This window comes from Octodon degus, unplaced genomic scaffold (assembly GCF_000260255.1).
Source record: "Octodon degus isolate 3935 unplaced genomic scaffold, OctDeg1.0 scaffold00023, whole genome shotgun sequence".
Classification (NCBI taxonomy): domain Eukaryota; kingdom Metazoa; phylum Chordata; class Mammalia; order Rodentia; family Octodontidae; genus Octodon; species Octodon degus.
The window spans coordinates 16,586,191-16,606,280 of NW_004524599.1; the positions used below are offsets into that span (position 1 = coordinate 16,586,191).

General features: G+C 47.9%; 1 protein-coding gene and 1 long non-coding RNA gene across 6 annotated transcripts in view; one reads left to right on the forward strand and one right to left on the reverse strand.

The window, feature by feature from the left end:
- Mylk4 (myosin light chain kinase family member 4) overlaps window positions 1-3,641 on the forward strand; it is a 78,595-nt gene extending 74,954 nt beyond the window's left edge. For 3 of the 5 annotated variants that reach the window (XM_023712072.1, XM_023712074.1, XM_023712076.1), the window contains one exon: window positions 1,992-3,641. The gene's annotated coding sequence lies outside the window, so the exon portion shown is untranslated. Of the gene's footprint in view, window positions 1-1,973 lie in introns of all 5 variants that reach the window. The other 2 variants (XM_023712075.1, XM_023712073.1) reach the window with 1 other exon arrangement.
- A 2,242-nt stretch (window positions 3,642-5,883) lies between these two features.
- On the reverse strand, window positions 5,884-17,899 carry LOC111815882. Its single transcript, XR_002820499.1, has 3 exons — window positions 17,890-17,899; window positions 10,893-10,895; window positions 5,884-6,947 (listed from the first exon to the last, which is right to left on the reverse strand). It is a non-coding gene; the product is annotated as an uncharacterized LOC111815882 (long non-coding RNA).
- Between the last annotated feature and the right edge of the window lie 2,191 nt (window positions 17,900-20,090).

The following is a 20,090-nucleotide window of genomic DNA, read 5'->3' on the forward strand; positions in this document are numbered from 1 at the left end:
CGTGTTTGTGGGCTGGAGGTCTTCATCTGTTTGGCTGCGTGTACCCTTATGAGACCAGCCAGGGAAGGCTGGTGCTTTCTGCCTACAAGAACTGTGCTTGCTCCTCAGCAGTAACAGGAAGCAGAGGGGTCCTTTCTGTCCCAAGGACCCCGGTCTGGGGCACTGGACGCGGGTCACTGTGCTCAAGGATTCCTTCACTGCGAGTCGCGAGGGCCCAGGGCCCAGTGTGGCCGGGACCCTGTCTGTCCTCGCTCTCTCCCTTCCCTCACCCTCTCCCCCAGAAGCAGTTTTGTCCCCAGTCACCACAAACCCTGAAGGTTTGCCACAAACTATCTTCCCACCAGAAGTGCTGGAGTCACTTTGGGGGCCTAGTGGGAATGCATTCGCTGGGTGACAGGGGTTGCATTCCAAGGCGGGCCTGTCGCCAGGGCCTGGCAGGGAGAGAACGGGAGGAAATGGTGGGTGGAGGAGGTGGAGTCCCTCCATGCCTGCACAGGCGCTCTGGACTCTGTGATGGAGGAGAGGCGGCCCAAGTTGTGAAGGGCAAACGTTCCAGTGGGCACCTCGGTGTGGTCAGCTGTGGCCCTGTGGGAATCTCAGGGTGGGGCCACTCTGGACACGGGTGAGCCTCCAGATGCCACGGGGCCTCATGCCTGGCTCTTCCAGGTTCTCCTGGGATGAGTCATAGAAAATCACCTGAGTCCCTCTGCCGCCCCAGGAAGAACTGCCACAGATCCACCCAAACCCGATGCTCCCTAGTTTATATATTTCTTCTTTTATTCTTTTTGTGGTTCTGGGGATGGAACCTAAGGCCTTGCACATGCTGGGCTCCCCCTGAGTTACACCCCAAGCTTCTACTTTTAAAATTTTTACTTAAAGTTAAAATGTAAGATATTAATTCTTGGAGCACATTTATTTGAGAAGTTAAACAAAACATTATTCTTCACAATAGTATCCCTTGCCAGGATGAGATGAGGTTTTTTTGGCAAAAAGGCATTATGAGTGAAACCAAATTTGAGATAATATTGATTTTAAGGATCTGGTGGTTGAAGATTATTCCTGTGGAAAAAGACAGCGTTCCAGGCCATATGAATAAGGCATAATTTGCAATGTAAATTAAGGCATATAAATCTCCTTCAATTTGTTAGCGGTTTCTTGATGCGTCAAGGAAATACTCCCAGCATCAACCTGGTGGCACTCAGTTCACCCCTCCCTCCCTGTGATGGTGGCCAGCCCGAGACCTGCACTTAGGACGCCCTTCCAGACCCAAGTGATTTCGGGCAGGAGGCAGAGCAGCCCCAGGCCAGCAGGGGCCGTAAAGCCAATGGCAATCCTGCCCGCCTTGGGCATCCGCAGGTTCCCATCTTCAGAGCAACCAACTGCAGAGGAAACATTTGGATAGCACATGCATCAGAGCGGGAGGGGCCGCTTTCTTCCTTGGCCGTGTTCCCTGACTAACAGCATGCCGACTATTTGCAGAGTGTCTATGCCATGCTAGGTGGTGTAGGGAGTCTAGAGATGACTTGAAGTGCGTGGGAAGATGGACGCAACTTCTCTGCAGAACCCCACCATTGTATAGAAGGGAAGCGAACACCTGTGGGCCTGGCATCTGTGGGTCCCAAGTCTGGCCCCCAGGGATCCCAGAGAAGGCTGGGCTCGCTGTGAGACCCAAAACCTCACTTTGATGCTGGGATCCAGCTGACCAGGGGCTGTGGCCACTGCTCAGAAGCCGAGCTTCAAATGAAACAAAGAGGCCTTGTCCCTCACTATAGCGAGAGGCTAAAATATCTCCCATAAACTAAAAAGAAAAAGAAAAAAGAGACCCAACAATGGAAAGCAGCTGAATCTGTCAGGAACCCCCACCCCCACCCCGTACACACATCCATTATGAAAAAATGTCATCTGTGGTTTTCCTAAGGGGCACAACCAACTAATTACAATTTTAAAAGTCCTGCTGAATTAACAAGATTCAGATTTTGTTTGCTTTGCAGGAAAACTGCTGTGGTTGCTGCTGCTTTGAGAAGACTTTTGGAAAAATCAGCAGTTCGGATGACTTGACCCCTAGGATGACTGGCAGCTGGCCGCAGCAGAGGAGGCCTTGAACTTGTGCTGGGAGCGCCTTTGCCTGGCTCAGCCAGGGCACCCGTGCTGGTCCCTGGGGTGCAGGCAGACCCCAGTTCTACAGCCTGCATGGTGGGAGGTGTCTCCCTGCCTCCTTGAGTTATTTTTAATTTTTTAATTTTTGGATGTTAGTCACTGGGGCAGGGGTACGTTATGCCTGCTCTTTCTCCAATTCCTAGAGCAGTCAGAGTTGAAATTTGAGATTTAAGAGCCCGGAGGCTACACGAAGAGGCAAAAAGTGGCTTCCAGTCATGAAACCGTGCCTCTCAAAGGGGTGATTCTGTCTCTAGGAAAGGTCTCAGTTTGTCACCCTGAAGCACTTCTCGAGTGGCCTGAAATCTGGTGAACTCAATGGGCAAATAATTTGCTTGCTGGAGTATAAGCCCTCTTCAAATTCCTGAAGCAAAAGGCACCGGGCACCGGACCTCGCCGCTTCCGTGTATTCTCCAGTCTCCCCAAGCGCATCAGTTTCTTCCCAGTAGCTGCTTCTGCTTTCAGAGTAGTCATGCTTTTTCACGATGTGCTTCCTGTTCCCGTCGTCGGAGGGGCTGCTCCTACACTTACGAAGACCAACAGCTGCACCCACCGACGCAGATTCCTGTGACTTGGAGGCTTGCGAAGAAATAGCAGTCGGACACGGAAGGTGAAGGACCCGATGCCCCCCAGCTGGCCCCCTGAGTGTGACAGTGATGCCCGGGGAAGGCGTCTATTCCTGTCCTCTCGAGCCATTTCCTGACCGTTATTTAATAAGGGGCATGAGTGCTACTGTGGGTGGCCTTGTACAGAGGGACACAGAGCGGAAAGATCAAAATATGTGCCGTTTCCTTCCGAAGGAGGAGAGGTCCAGAGCGCCCGCTGCCCTCAGTCCCACTGCATGCTCTGCACCACACTCAGTGCCCCGCCCTGGGACCTTTCCTCAGTTTCCAATTTCTAGATACTGCTGTGTTAGCAGGAAGTGGTGGCGAATGGCTGTGATCCCAGTAGTCTGGGAAGCCGAGGCAGGAGGATCACATGTTTGGGCCCAGCCTGGGTAATTTAGCAACTTAGCAACACCCTGCCTTAAGATTAAAAATAAATAAATAAATAAAAGGGCTAGAGATACAATTCTGAGCAAAAGCCAAACAGACCAAAGAACAATGCTATTGTGTCAAAATATGCTAGACCTGTTCCCTAATGTTCAGCGCAGTATATTGTGCAGGCTAGTTGGTCACAACAGCAGTGAATGGTACGGAGCAAGAGTTGCTTGGGGGCTCTGTCGGGATGGCAGATGGACTCTCCTCCCTTCGCTCCACCCAGCCAGCCAGCCGACCTGCGAAGCACTCCTGTGAGCAGTGCGTGGCGTCCTCCTCCTCCTGCAGGGGACAGTGGAGGTCGAGGCGGAGGCGCTGTCCTGGGGCCCCGAGCCGCCCCTGGCAGTCCCGCTTACTCTGCAGTGCACTCCTCCAGCCTCCACACTCATAAGGCAGCACATGTCCTTTTCCCTTTGGCCGATGCTTTTATCTAAAGCTATTTTCTTCTACTCCTGTGATGCAATTAAGCTTTGAATGTTTAATTTTATTTTTACAAAAAGGAAAAAGGAACACGCCACACACCCCTGCCCATGCACACGCATGCATGTACACACACACACACACACACACACACACGCACACACACTTGAATCTAGGTGACTCAAGAGTCCTATTACTGGCTGTGTTTAGCTGGTGCCGTTTGTTGAGTCAGGAAAAATCCAAGGCAGCGCATGCATTAATGCTCCTAGACTGCAGGGAGCCGATACTCAGTTCAGTGCTGACCAGGAAGCCAAGGGCTGGCTGGGCCCCTGGGGCAGAGGCATGGTCTGGCCCAGGGCTCGGATTCTCCCGTGTCCAGCAGGTCTTCTGCAGGATGGGCACTTGATCCCGCCTCCACTCTGATTCCCCGAAGCAGAGAAATTGCCCTCACCCTGCTAAACATGGAAGGAACAGTTCAGGTGAAATACAGCATGATTTCTTTTCTTTTCTTTTTTTCTTGGCAGAACTGGGGATTGAACTCAGGTCCTTGCACTTCCCAGGCAAGCACTTATTCTACTGAACTATCTCCCTGGCCCCTACAGCGTGATTTCTTTGCCAAATTAATACACTTGATGACCCTGTAGTTAGTGATGTGACTGTCTTATTTCTTGAGGTTGACAAAGGAGACTACTTTAGAAAGGAGAAGGGGCCTCATTTGAATCTGTAGTTAAAGTCCGCACGTGGATGGGACAGTGTCCCTACGCCAGCAGGGCATCTTCTCTAGCCAGCTGAGGATTGTTTGCATTGCAGAGTCAAAGACCACAGTTTAGAGTTATGCAGAAGGGAGGCCTGTCAGGCCAGAGTTCCTCCTGGCTCTGCTCGGTGCTCACAGGGCTCCTCCAGCAGCGGCCTGCAGCGTGGTAAATCGCTACTCTCACGGGAAAAGGGGACTTTGCAAAGCTGGGTAATCAAAGCAGATGCCAGCGTGGACTCAGAGAAGTGAGTGAGGCTAGATTGTGGCTACTGTGATCAACATGTCCAAAAGGTACCCGGATCCGAGAGCCTGGGTTTCAGCTCCATGCTCTTCGGGGACACTAGGACTTCACTTACTCTCACTAGGAGGTTCCCATTTCTTTTCCAAATGGAGGAAATTATGGGCCGATGAGGCCCTTCCACTGTCTGGAGAGAAATAACCCTACCCGTCATTAAGGCAAATATATACCCACATTGATAGCTGGGGAGACCCAGTACTTAATAGATCTGCTGATACGAAAGATCAGGGAGAGGAAGGGGGCCTGCTCTTATTTGCTACATAAGAAGCGAAGGAAGGGCTTGTCCTCCGGCCCAACTTGGGTGAAGATTTCCAGGTTGGAAACTGGGTTCCACATGCACCTGGTGAATCCCAGGGCTTTGCTTTGTGCCCTTAGACATGTAAGCAGGCCCCTGCAGTCATCATGGCAAATGCCCACGTGTGCTTTGAAAGACCGGTGGCTGCTGCCGCTTTCATCTGACTTACTGAAGTCAGTGGAGCTGGGGTTTTTTGCTCATTTTAGAATCAAACTATGAATTTCAGAACAGGAAATGAGAAGCCTGCTTCTTATTTCATTCCTGGCTTTGCCGTGTTTTCTTCTGTCCTCACAGCAGCCCTGGCGCTGCCCCGGCCCCTCGGCAGTGTGCCGGCCTGCACTTCTCCGCCTGCTAGCTCAGGCCATGCACCAGCTTTCTTGTTGTTTTTTTCCCATAATTTTATTGAGAGACAAATAGCAATGAGACAGTTTCAAATCAAATTGGTAGGACAGTTTCAATAATTAACACATTGCATACATTCTTCCTAGGGGTTATTTGCTATACAAGATGCAGACATGATATCCTATTTACAAACACTATTACAACAAATCCCTCTATTCATTAAGAGAATGTAATTATATATCTATCCTAACCACTTTGAATACACGGATACAAAATGGACATTCATCTGTATCCCCTTTTTTGTTTAGTTCTATCATTTGAATATTATAGGTGTGTTAACTCAGCAAGATATTCTAAAAGAGTCCAGTAGCCCATAATAGTATTGGGTCTTCCACTTCAGTGGCAATGTCAGAAATTGTTGACCTGAGTCCCCCACAGCTCAACATCACAACATGGCTTTACTTCTTATGCTTCATTTTTATATTTTTCCGCTGGAAGGTTAAGACCAAGGTAAAGCACGACCTATGCAACAAGAGCTGTAGCTTTTGGGTCTGATAAGGTCAGTCAAATCCCCTCAGGACTTTTCCTGAGATCCTGCACCTCAGATTGTAGAACCTTTGTCAGCCATGTGATGAGTCACGGCCATTGCTTGGTCACTTGCACCAGCTTTCTTGGAACCGTCATTTGCAGAACTGTGAGGCACCCGAAGGTCAGGCAGGGAGGCTGCGGTGGTTGTGCGCGGTGGGCTCTGTGTCTGCAGCTGCTCCACTGCCCGCGCGGGCGGCGACACCGCCAGGATCTCTTCTCGGCGTCTCCAGTGCACCTTCCTTTGCATTTGCTCGATAGAAAAATTTAGCTTCTCTTTTTCTTACATGAAAATCAAACCTTCTTCTCTATCAATAACTCCTCGAAGGCCTTCAGTTTACCTGTAGTACCAGGGATTGAGCCTGGAACCTCGAGTATGGGAAGTTTAGGCTCTGTCACTAAGCCACGCCCCCCCCCCAGCATATCGGTTCTCTTTCCCGCCTCCCTGTCCTCTTTTCAGTGCGAGGACCCAGCGCTCCACACGTGCGGGGCAAGCACTCTAGCACGGAGCTGCAGGCCGCATACCTTCAGCCCTTTCCATTTTGAGGGAAAGTCTCACCAAGTTGTCCTTGCTGGGCTCCAGGGTGTAGTCCTCCTGCCTCAGGCTCCAGGGCAGCTAGGGTTACCCTCCTGGGCCACCAGTGCCCAGCCTACCAAAGCCTTTTACAATCAGAACTTTATTTATAAAAGGCAAACTACCTTCCATCCTAAAGGCAAGTGGTGTTGGGCTCCTGCATTTGGATTACCTCCTCGCGTAGCTTGAAGTGTGGTCTCTCCAATTAGAAGTGCCAGTATGTGTCTGAGCTCCGTTTTAGTGCAGAGTGTTTTGAGTAAGTAGTCGTTCTCTAGGCGGTTTCACCTTCCATGAAGGCCTACAACCAGTTACTGCTATTCAAAAGAGCAGAAAACATCCTGGAGGGCGGCTGCTGGGCATGGGCTCATGCGGGCAGCATCCCAGCTGGTAGATGGCAGTGCACCTTCCTGGCAAGGTTTATCCACATAGATGAGAATTTAAAGTGGATCCATAAGTGGTGACTGCTTGTATCACGTATACTCTTATTTCTGGACGTAGATGCATCTGGCTGTATCTTTGTCTTAAAAAGACATACTTTGGGAGTCATGTGTATGTATTATATTAAAATTCCAACATGGACCTTATTATCCTTTGTTAATGGGTAAATTATTCAATAAAGTAGACTTGGAAAATGCAGTGCAAGCCCTCTCCTTTGTAACAGGGTCTCCTGACTTGCGACAGCTCCCATGACAGTAGAGTCCAAGGTAGATTAAAGGGGCCTCACAGTACAGGGGCTCCAGAGCATTACAGGAGCAGCGCAGCCACGCCATCTGAGGTGTAGCTGTTCTGCTTTCGCGTCAGCATGCAACTCTGGGACCACACTTGCAACCAGGCCAACACCCTTCTCCTGGCCCAGCAGCCAGGTCCTACCCAATGGGGCCCACTGGAGTTGCATTGCCTCAACTGTGGCAGCAGCCAGCACATCTCAGCATGAGAACACAGAGCAGGCACACCTCTCCCTCTTGGACCTGGCCTCTGTCTACTCAAACCCACGTGCAGGCACTCGAGCCCCTCCCCAAACGCAGGGCATCTCACTGCGCCCCAATACTGGCACAGTGCAGGGCCCGACCATCCGCCCCATCCTGCCCCACACAGATTCTGAGTTTGAGAGTTTCAGGACCTTCCATTTGGGGAGGAGAACACGTCCTTTCCTCCTTCCTAGGTGAAGTGGAGAGCAAAGTCCTCCCCACATTGCAAAGTGGGGACACTGACACCTTCACCCCAGCCCGTTCCTACTCAGAAAGGCAGCATCGGCCCATCCTGTGACCTGTGACCCCGACCTGTCGGGAAGACAAGTGGCTGCTGGGGTTCCCCCTCAGTAGCTTCCCGCTCCTCCTGACGTGAGTGGTCCCCCACGAGTAAGAATCATTTTTCTCCAACATTGCTTGCACAGCGTCTCTCGCACAATACTGCTCCATATTTACCTGGCTCGGGGCTTCCAGTGTGGGGCTCGGAGCTTCTAAGCTGCTCAGTCTTCCACTTATTTCTGGACACCTCCAAAATGTCCCTATACAAGTCCAGGAGCCAGCATATAGGAGACAGTGACCTCCTCTTGTGGGACACCCCTGAGGCCACCTCCCTGATGCTGCTGTGTTCCACTGTACAGACACAGTGACCCCTTTATCCCTATCGATGTTGGTCCACCCAATGCCCCTCCAGAGCCATCCCTCAGGAAGACACAGTGGCATCATTCCTGGGGGCCCTTCACAGGAGTGTGACCTGCACTGTTATACAGAAGAACAGAGACTGTCCCCATCCCATGTCCACTCTATTCCTCATCCTCAGAAAAACTTAAGTGAGTGGGGCCAACACCGTGGAGACCTCAGGTGGGAGCCAGTCACAGCTTCCAGAAACAAGGGACACAATCTCTCCAGCCTGGAACCTGCCTGCCAGGTGGTGGTAGACAAGGAAAGCAAGACGCAGGCGCCCTCTGTGCAGGGGGTGAGCACCAGACGTGGTCAGGTGGACAGCACGGTGCTCACCTGGTCAGCCCGGCTCCCTGGCCTTTTAGGCTCTCTGAAAGTGTTCTGCATGAAAGCCTCACTCAAGACTAAGTGACAGTGTCTGTCTGAAGCAAGCTGTTAGGTTCTGATGGCAGGATCCAGCTCCCTGGCTAGCTGGACCAGGTAACAGCACCCTATGTACATGGGTGAACACAGGGTCATTGTAATTGTAAGGATTCACAGTCACTCCCAAGAGTACAGACTCATACACTGACTATGTAAGAATTGTATTATTATGCAAGACTTCCGTGGTGCTACAGCTTGTAGAGCCAGCTGTTCAGGAGGCTGGGTGTCCCACTTACTTTTCTTTCCTTGCTGGAACAAATACTCGACACTCAAAGTGAAGGGAGGAAAGGTTTATTTAGCTCACAGTTATTGGAGGTTTCAGTCATACTCAGCGGGCTCCAAGGCAGAGTGGCACGTGGCAGAGAGCAACCTTGCATGGTGGCGGCAAAGAGCAGAGAGCAAAAGGAGTGGCAGCAGCTCAGGCAGCCAGCTGGCCTCTCTCCCCTTCCCTGCATTGTAATGCAAGTTACCTGCCCCAGGGATAGGGTGTAGCACTCGCATCCCAGCATTGTATCAGGGATCAACCACAAACTCCAGAAGCTGCCCCCTGACTGCCTGAGGTTTGAGGGGACACCTAGACACAAATTGTAACACTGAGGCAGGAGGATTGCTTGAACTAAGGAATTTGGAGCTAGTTGGGTAACATAATGAGCCATATCTTTTACAAAATAAATTTATTACATCCTTATTTTTATACTCTTATTTTTATCTAAGGATGCAAGTATCTGTACAACATTTTTGGGCCATCCACACACTTTAAATAATTATTTCACATGGGGGGGATAGTCCTGGGCAATCAACCCAGAATCTTCAAACCCAGCTACATTCCCCATCCTTTTTAAAATTTAAAAAAAAATTGAGCAGAGTCCTGCTAAGTCACTATATTGCCCAGGCTGGACAACTAAAAAATCAATTGTTGGTATCCGCTTTGATACATTAAAGCTTCTCCAGGGGTGAATGGACGTAGGAAAAGAGTACTGTAAAAACCTACCTTCTGTGGGTTTGGAATGCCACAGTCCAACCCCGGACTGTATTTTCTTGATTAAGTCGATGCCTTTCAGATGTCAAATGACTTCAGCACCAGATTGTTTTATATGAAGTCACTGACAGATACATACCACGTGGCTGTGGCATCATGCACAGTTCTTCCTGGAAAATAATTCATAAGAATAAAACCTACCTGAACTTCGGCATGGGCCCCTCGCTGAGCTGTGTGAAGTAGGCACAAGGCCCCAGGCATAGAGCCCGCCCCCTTCTGGCCCCAAAGCAGCGCAGCTCCCCAAGTGCACACTCCCACAGCTGTAGGCCGGTCTGCACCCCAGGAGCTGGCCTCTATCTCCATTCGCCTGGGCCTGATGTTCAATGCCAGGCTGTAAAATCAGGGCATCCTCTTACCTGATAGAGAATGAGTTAGAGACCAAGAAGAACCGTGCCACTCCAGAGGCATCAGGGCCACTGTCTCCTTCCAGAGGGTGCCTTTCTGGGCTTTGATTCCTCCTCAGCCACATCTGCTCTTTTCTGTGGCCTTGAGTAAACCCCATCCCGTGGGTCACCATCACATCCCTCTTCTGTACCCCCTCCCCAGGGTCACTGTTGAGGAGAACTAGGTGGAGTGAACCTCAGTGACCTCGGGACTCCATCACCGGCCTCCTGGGCCCCCGTCCTCTCCCTCCTAATCTACACCACCGAGTGCTTGTGTGCAGCCCCGGGGTGAGCCTTCTGCATGCTAAGTACACATACTCCCAGCCCTGGTTATACTTTTAGAGAAAAATCAGGTTGCTTTAAAAGTTAGAAACTTAAGCTCAAGAATTTTAGTTCTGCTTCTTTGGAGTGCTGGGGCCTGGTATGTTGCCACGTAGAGGGTGAGTACTTAGCACTAAGCGGCTTGGCACCCTCAGCCCTTCAAAACAATTGTCTAAAAAAATGCCTAGTGCTGTGTTGAAGCTCCTCGTGCATTTGTGCGGTGGACCTTGTTCCGTGCCAGTTTCCTCACTCCCCTGCTTCCTCTACTGTCAAGCTACAGGCGCTATTGCACAGGTCTCTCGTGGGACAGAGGTTCATGACTGTGGTGCAGAACAAAGGACGCAAGATTCCTCGCAGTGGACTCAGAGTCAATGTCCATCCCCAAGAGGGCCCAGAGCAGCTGCCACTGAGTGACAGCCTCAGCGTGATGGCCCGAACTGAAACCTCTCTGGCCCTTTATTGACAGAAGGAGGAGCAAAGTTCAAAGAAAAAAGAAAGGCTTCTGGGCAGGAACTCACCCAGGGGCCAAGGAAGGCCAGGGGAGGTCAGGGTGAGCTGTTGAGTGGCCGACCTTGGGACCAAATTAAGTAATAAATCGGAGTATGGGGAGGGACAAAAAACTCCCTAGAGCAAAACGTTTGGAATCACACTGGCCTTGTGGCCCAGGAGACTGTCCTTTAGTCTCTATGCACACATCCTGAAAGATATGGACCTGTGGCTTTGGGAGTCCTTCAGCTCTACATATCCATTCAAACATCCTTCTGGCCATACCCTTGCCCCCGCTACGGAATCACTGTCAAAGCTGACCTGAAGCTGTAGCTGCTCTGGGCACTAAAATGTACTGAAAGTTCGGCATAGGACACCTTCAGAACACTAGGCACAAGAAGGAGCCCAGGTCACTGCGGCCCTGTTTCGGTGGATCATAACTCACAATAGAAAAGACAATGACTGAGGCTGGAGGACCCATTTCCAAGATGAGCCGTAAAACTGGCCAATCGATGCTGGCTGTGGGCCAAAACCTCAGACTCTTGCATGGAGGACTGCTTATGGGGTCTCCGGCTCCTGAGAGTGAGTACCCAAAGACAGCAAGACGGAAGCTCAGCGGGAATGCCGCTGACGTCCACTCTGACCCTGCCCTGGCTGATGTGGAAGGGGAGTACAAGGCAAGAATACTAGGAAGCAGCAGTCACTGGGGACTGCGTCCGAGGCTAGTGACCTGGTGCAGCCTACGGATCCCAAGCAGTACGTATCATGCAGGGGGTACTCCCCCGTGCCCAGTCTCATCAGCTAAGTTGAAATCTCATCTTAGTCAAGTCAGCACATGTATGATTGCTCCTGGAGTAGTTCCTTAAGTTGAGTTCTTCTTGGTCCTGACACGTAAACCGAAGAAAAAACATGTGCCCCTCCCCCACCCCACCTAACCCTAGCAGACAAAGGCAGAACATCACAGATGGGAAAACCACTAACATCAATCCTATTCAAAAAGGGGAAAAGTGAAGCAGACAAGACTCACTGGTGGGCTGGGGATATAGCTTGGTGGCACAAGTGTCTGCCTGGCAAGCACATGGTCCTGAGTTCAACTCCTGGTACACACACACACACACATACACACACACACACACACACACACACACGAGTCACTGGTCTATGGCAATTCAGAAACCAGCGGAGTGAACATGGGTGCTTTTTGTTTAGGGCTCAGTCTTTCTCCTGTGTAGGAGTGATCTCCATGGCCTCAGATCTGCCTCCTGGGTGCTAGGCCTCACTGTGAGTCCTCCTGTTGCTTTTCTATGAGAGCTGGAAAGAAAAATGTCCTCACTGTGCCAGTGAGTGGATCCTCAACTGCTTTGAGAGTACAAAGCCAATTTCCTCTCTGTCTCTCAGCGTGCTTCACCCCAAGCTGAGGATGTGGCTGATGGCCTGAATCTTTAAACACTGTGTAGATCTCTAAATAATACTGGATCTGCTGCATTAGACAAAGGCTACACCCAGTACTCTCTCTGAGAAGCGCTTCTTGCCTTGAACTTCTGCAGACCTGATGGAGGACAGCACCTTTGATTGTCTTAGGCGTGGTGTTGGACAAATGATCATCCAACTCACAGTCCTGCGGATTTCTGAGGTCTTAGCACAGAATGTGAAACTCTTGGCTTTGTATTTAGGTCATATTTTCTTCCGAGTTTCCTGGATTAGATCTTTTCTCAGAAGGCCTGTCTTAATGGCAGCATCATTTCATGGACTAGAATTCAGAATTTTTAAATCTTTTTGGTCATTGTTTAAAAGTCTCCTTTTTCACTTCTGTCTCTTTTCACCTTTTAATGCAAGCAGGAGGCAATCACCAGAATGTACACCCAGATAGCTGCTCACTGGGGTAGTATTTCTCCATTATCATCATGGGAGGCAGTAACGTTGAGCTGTCTACCACTGTATAACAGAGGTTGATTTCTCCAGTTTCAAATAAAAATGTCTACACAGTCCTTCAAACACTCATCAAAAAACTCAACAGTTACTAGGACTTTGAAACACTCCCCAAACTTCTGGCTTTCCTTATCCCGCACCTCAAAGCCCTCCCAGCTGATTCTAAAGTCTCTTCCACCTTTCAAAGTTTTATCATGACAATACTCTCCCAAGCACAGTACTCAACCGAGTACCGAGCACAGTACTCTGTCCACCAAGGACAGTGCCCTACTGAGTCCTGTCAGCGTCTAACAACACCAGAACTTGCTCATCATTCTGAGTTTCACGTATCTTCTCTCTTCTGAAGCGTTTTCCAAGAGTCTTACCTGCCTCATAGACACTTAGAGGGGGCCCTGGCTGCACCCTCCACACATTACTTTTTGAGCAGTCAGCGTGCTATTGTTTAACCTTTTGCTTTGCCCCCTCGTCCAGCTTTCCTCTGTGTCACAAGCTCCTTGGGTGCAGTAATTAACATTTTGGGGCATAGTTGTCCTTTTTCCTCCCAAGGTTCAGCAGAGACATCTTGGTGAGCGCACGCATCCTTATCTCGGTAGCTCAGGAAGGCGAAGGTCTCAACACTGACAGAGCACTTACTGAAGAAACTTTCAAAAGTGCTTAAAACCTTTTTTTTCCCTTTTGATTCAGACCATTTTCCCTGTCTTCTTAAGCAGTCAATGGCAAAAGTACAAAATACTAGGAATTCTGTTTTTCCTAAGTAGAGGAATTAGGGTTTTATTCCATGTGTATTCATAAGTTAAAATGTTTTCTTTATACATATGCTTAAAATATGTTAGCTTGAAAGGAAACAAATCAACACGGAAATTCACAATTCTTGCTAATTAACGTCTGGGCTTCTCCTCCCTCGGTTACCCCACACCCCTGTGAGCTATAAATTTCCTCAGCCAATTTTATATCATACTGAGGCTGCTCAGAACTTGGACACAGACCTGAAGTTTCTCCGAATTTTAATTATTTTCAAATTAATTTTAATATTCTGAGTAATTTCAAGCTTACCCATATGTTTAATAAAGCTGAATTTATATTTCAAAAAGCGATGAAGTTTTACTAAGGTTTCAAAAGATAATGCACAGTCTAGTTTAATGAATTCTTTAAAAACAGTTGTTCAAAATAATTCTTTTGCCAAAAACATTCTTATTCGTCACAAAACTTATCACTCCAAGGGGAGCCGAGCGCCTTGTCCTCTGCGGAATCACACGGATTTCCAAGGTGAAGCAGCGGCGCTGCCCTGGCATCCCCCTCCGCTTGCTGCCCAGGACTCAGAATCTTGGCTTGGGTCGCTCGATTTGCTGACAGCCAACTCTGTTTTCCTCCTGCTTCACTGGACAGCCGTTCACTCTGGGGTGTACTAGGTGTACAAACTCTGCTAACATCCAGACGTTTATGAAAATATCAGCTGCATTTGGTTAAAGTATTACATACCATGAGGACTTTAAAATAACCAATCAGATGAGGATTATTCTTTTTCCAATCTACAAGACTGGGGTTTGTCATTTTCTAAATAATATTCCTTAGAATACAGGATGAGAGGAGGTCTTGTTTACACTGCACAGTGCGGGTTCCACGTTCTCGCTTTGTTTACTGTGGTTTACCCTTCATGTAGTAGTTTACATCATAGAGCAGCTCTGCATTGCTGGGTACTGGTGGTTGTCGTGTAGTAACAACACGGATACAGCTAAGGGAATGAAAAGCAAGCTTGGATGTGGATACAGAGCACATGCACTTTCTGACTTTAAAAGTGGTCATATTCTACACCTCAGTATGGACGCGTAGACTTATGAACTGATGGTCTATTATCAAAATAGTAGAGAAAAATCAAATAAAAATAAAATAAAACCTCATTTAATCAGTGGAAACTCAACCTAAAGAACCAGATTCCTAGACCACTTCTTGCCAACTCACCACATCTACACTTCCTTTATTGGAATAGAGGCAATGAGGTCAGTAGGATACATAAATGGTAGGATACATAAGTAACTTGGGAGGTATTGAGAAGATTTTGAAACACACCTAAAACTTACACACAGTCATCAGCTGATCCAAGGCGCTAATTCCCGCCATGGCTTCTTTAGTTCAAGCGCATTTGCAGTTCCTTCCCAGGACTCTCCTTTCTCCTGCTTGCAGATGCAGCTGTGAAAATCAGTACTGCAGAGGTCATCATGACACCTTTCACCCAGCAAGGGTTAAGACCTACGACAGAATCACTTAGCCTCAGTCTTACTGCTAATGTGGCTCTGGGTGACTTATGTTTTCAAAAATCACCTGCAGCCTCTGAATTTAAAGAACTGCCATTGCTCAAGGTGTTTTAAGGAGGGTAGTGAGGACCCTGAAAGCCTCAGGAAAGTTTCAGAAGTGGTTTCTAGATAAGGCAGAACAGTTGAACAGGCGGAGCTCCTGAGTTGTTGTCACGATGGGAGCACGTCCTTTCTAACATAGGCGTTTACACAGACCTACTGTAGGTGCTAGCAGCTTAAGTAGTGCCTCACAAGTCGTGGCATTCCGCGCTTCCGCTGTGACTCATCCCAGAACACTTTCTACTTCCCTTTTCTGATGTACTGGTCGCTGAGGCGTGTTTTCCTCACTTTCCCATATTTGTGAGTTTTCTGAAGTTCTCCTGTTACTGATTTCTGGTCTAAGGGCTTTGTGATGAAGAGCACATTTTGCATGACTGCGTTCCTTTTCAGTTTCTGAGGCTTGCTTCATTGACTTGCATCCAACCCATGTGGGAGAACAGTCCGTGCACGCTTGGGAAGCTGTGGGTCCTGTCACTGCTGAGCTGTGCAGATCGTCCCTGGGGGCAGGCTGCCTGGCTCTTCCGTCCCCTCGATGATCCTCTGCCTGCCTGGGCTGCTCATGCGCGGCGGGGCGTGCTGAGCTCTCCAGGTCGACTTGTGAATGCTTACTTCTCCCTTCCATTGTAAAGGGCTTTGCTTTGCATATTTTATACTGTTAGGGTTGTTTTCAGATATATTCATACTGCTGTCTTTGGTGGACTGATGCTTTCATCATTAAGAAAGTTTCCTGTGTTGTTTCCAGTGACAATTTTGTCTTACACTGTTTTGATTTGTCTGATTATAACATAGTGACTCTAACTCTGTAGGCCACTATTTGAATGGCGCGTCTTTTCCACATAAGTTAACTACGAATGTAAAGTTTGTCATTTATGGACAGCTTATAATCATTAAAAATTACTCTGTCAATATTTTTCCTTTAATTAAAATATTTAACACATTTGCATATAATACAATTTTTATTTAGTAGGATTTATGTCTGTCATTTGGGTATTCTTCATAAACTTTATTCCTACATTTTTGTTTTCATTTTATGTTGAAAGAATTTCTAGTCTACCATTTTAATCCTTTTTTTACTGTATTTTTTAATTATATTTTTAGGAATTTTCTTAATGATTGCAATGAGCACTTTCACTTAAAACAATCTATTTTACATTAAGAATTTAATATCAATAATATATAAACTGACACAAAATAATTCTAGATGAATTATTTCTTTTATGCTTTTATTGACCTACAGATTGCAAATTCATATACTAAGTATACCAACATAGTTTTATAATTATTGTCTCACACTGCTGTGCTTTCAATTAGGTAGAAGTCACTATATACACTTCTTTGCCCTGGTAATGTTCATATTTTTTTAACATGGATTTAAGTTATTGTCTAGCATCTTTATTTCAGTCTAAAGAATTCCCTTTGTTATTTCTCATGAAGGAGGTCAGCTAGCAATGCATTCTCTCAGTTTTTGTCTCTCTTGTAATGTTTTAATTTTTCCTTGCTTTTGAAGAGTAGGCATAGAACTCTTGCGTGACAGTCTGTGCCCTCGTGTCGGGCATGCGGCACCACTCACTGCTTTCTCGATTCTACAGTCTCAGAAGAGGAGTCAGCTGTTAGCCTTATTGAGCTCACTGGCGTGTGATGCACGGCTTTGTCTTACTGCATTTCAAATTCTTCATTTTTGCATTTTGTTAATTTGACTATGTTTCTAGGTATATATTTGAATTTATGAAGCCTTTACAGTATCTTGATTTTTTCCATCAAGTGAAAAGTTTTGTTTTGTTTTTTATTGCATTTGGTACAGGGTCTCACTACACAGCTCTGACTCCTAGTGATCCTCCTGTTTTCAGCCTCCCCAGCTCTGGGATGACAGGCGTGCGCCACCATGCCGGACTCAGGGGCTGGCTCAGCGTGCCCTGGGGGTGGGGCCGGTGAGGCATGTGGTGCCCGAGGTTGAATCCCTAACCCTGTGCTTGTCTAAGCAGGCGCGTAGTCTGCTGAGCTAACTCACTGGCCCAGTTTTTCTAGTTAGTCTCAAAATGTGACTATTAGAAATGGCTTTGATTGATTACATTTGTTCTTTCAATGTCTTAGTATTTTTTGTTTAAAACAAAACATTTATAAAATAAATAGATGACCAGAATTATAGTTAACTTAAAAAATTATTCCCATAAAAGATATTACCAGTAATCCCCCAAAGTACTCCCCCATATTCTGAAACACTTGGGCCACCATTTGTAGCACTTTCTGAAGCCTTTCTGGAAGTCTTTCATGAGAGTCTTTACAAGCTGTTGTCAAAACTACATTGAGTGGACTAAAGTGCCTGCAAGCAGGTGTAGGAGCTAGGGTTCGATCACCAGGCCTGCCGTGACGGCCCCACCTCTGGGGCTCACTGAGAGGGCAGTCGAGGCTGGGCAGAGTGGCTCGCGCCTGTAATCCCAGCTTTTGGGAGGCTCTAAACAGGCGGATCATTGTGAGTCCAATCTAGTAGTGAGACCCTGAACACCCTGTAGACCCTTCCCTAAAATACAAAAAACAAAACAAAACCCTACACTGAAAGCTGCTATCAAGCACCATTCAGTGGGAAAGTAGGCTGCGAAGTCGCGAGTGTCCTTTCCGGCTTTACTCCCATCTCAGACCCTCGGTGCTTCTGGGGCTTCCCTAAGGCCAACATGTCCACGCCAGTCGGCCTTATGAGTCGATCCTGTACACTGAGGCTGCTGTCACGGCACAACTAAGGCTCTGCAGACGGGAACTTCCAGAACTGCTTCAGAAAGTGACAAAAATCGTAGGATAAGTGCATCAGAAGCGAGAGGGGATGTTTTGGAGAGGATTAGCGGCAATGTGTATTTTACCATAATTTTAAAAATTTATGCATTCACCACATTTCTTCACCACCCCACCTGTTCTGGGAAGCACATTCCTTCCTCTCCAGGGTTTGTGGTGGTTGCTGATGACAGTTTCTGTTTAGTGACTTTCTTGGCCTAATTCCATCAGGTCTGTGTTTCCTGACCCATCTGGCCACTTCCACCTCTGCTCAGTTAGCTTCATTAGCAGCCAGTCAATAGCTAACATTTCTAGAAAATTCATTAAAGAGAGATTTTTAAAGGCCTTCCACTCTGGTAGGCCTTCCTGTGTGTCTGGGAGCACACCTTCAGCGCAGCCAGTCTAGAGCGCTGCCTGGGCCTTCATTTCTGGCTTTTGAAGGGCGGGCGGTCAGCTGGAAGGGGAGCTGCTAGGTCCTGCTTAGGATTTTCCTACGCATGGATGCACGCTGCACCCGTGTATGACTCTCTGGATCCCTGGACTATAAACACAGGAGAATGACCATTTCATTCTCCAGATATGTTCCTGTAAGCCACATCTTGTTACTTGCTCCAACTGGTATCACCAAGTTAGTGCGACACAAATGGGAAGCAACTCAACTTGGCTTTAAAGGAACACTTGCTGCCGTTTCCCAGCAGCACTGCACAAGGGATCTGCTGCACGGAGAGGGAAGGCCGCATGAGCTGCTTCACGTCTGCGTTCTTTTGGATATAATCTATGACGGATTAGAGTTGTTGAGCTTCATGCTCTCATGTACGATACTAAAATAAAATTTCAATATGTTGTCCAGAAAAGCAGGCAGGTCTGAAACAAACAAATCAGGAATGTATTTAAGCATGCTTATTTGCTTAAAATCTTATGATATACTATTGTAGTAGTTGATCCATTGTTTCAACTTGGCTACATTGGCTCTGGCAGTTCCTGCGTGGTGGCCCAGCCCTGCAGGAGACAGGGCCCAACATGGGGCGCTATGGAGCTGGCACTGGGGTGCAGCTGCTTCAACCATAGGGCCATGGGCCGCCCCAGAGTGACTCGGCACAAAAAATGTATATAAAGGAATTGAAGAAGGCTTCCTCCTGCCCTGCCCTGCCCCACTTCCGTGGAGAAGTCCCGGTCTTCAGGGAGCTTGATCTTCGTGGCCACACCACTGTGGAGGAGCTCCGATCTGGACGCCGCAGCGGCTGCTCCTCCTCTGCTCTTCATTGTTCTCTGACACATGAACTGCTCTTGTTTGCCTTGGAGCCAGCAGAATATGGACCGAACCCTCCAGTAACTGTGAGCTAAATACACCTTTCCTTCCTTCATTTGTAGTGTGGGGTATTTGTCCAGCAAAGAGTAAAATAGTAACTAGGACAACTATGTTCATAGGTATCATTTTGAGATATTTGTGTCAGCCCTTGGGCCCTTTACCATCATTACTTAATTTAGAATTCACAGTGATTTTTTACGAAGAGTTATACCCTGCCATGACGCCAACTGAGCCTTGGACAGCTAGGTAGGGTGCTGCAGGGCATTCGGTTAGGAAGCGGCCAAGGCGAGGTTTACCCTAAGGACATTCAAACTGAAAGGCTCAATGAATGATCCTACACACCGCCTCACGAGTCTTCCAGAGACCTTTCCTTTAGCACGTGGTGTTGATCTGACAAGGATGGAATCAAAATGCTGGGACAGAGAAACTGAGAAAGAATCTCCTTCAGAAAGTGTGAGCTCTCTTTAGGAGGTACTGAGAAGACACTCGGGGGACACATGGCAGAAATGGCAGCTGTGTCCTACAGGTAGTCAGCATCCATGTTTCACCATGGTGGCATTAGGAAGCTTTCCTTGTGCCTGTGTGAATCGGCATTATCTTCTGTTCTCTGTGGACTACATACGCTCGCCTCCCTCCACACACACACTCATTTGGCCGCTTGCCTGCAGGAAACTGAGAACAAAGTTAGGGCAAATGATCATGAGTTCATGTGTAAAACACCAGAGTCCAGTAAAGTTAACATAAGGAGAGAAAATTGTCACAACTGTGCACTCACACACACTCAGGTTTCCTGCACACTGCCTTGTACCTGCTCAAACATTGCAGTTCTAAGAGGAAGAAAAAGGAGTGAACTAAGATCATGTACCTCAGCCTTCCTCCTAGGCGTGGCCAGTGTTTTCAGCCGATTATCCACTGTAAACACATCTGTGAGCTTGCTGCAGCAGACGATTTTATGGGTAATTTATGTTTCTTTTTTTTTTT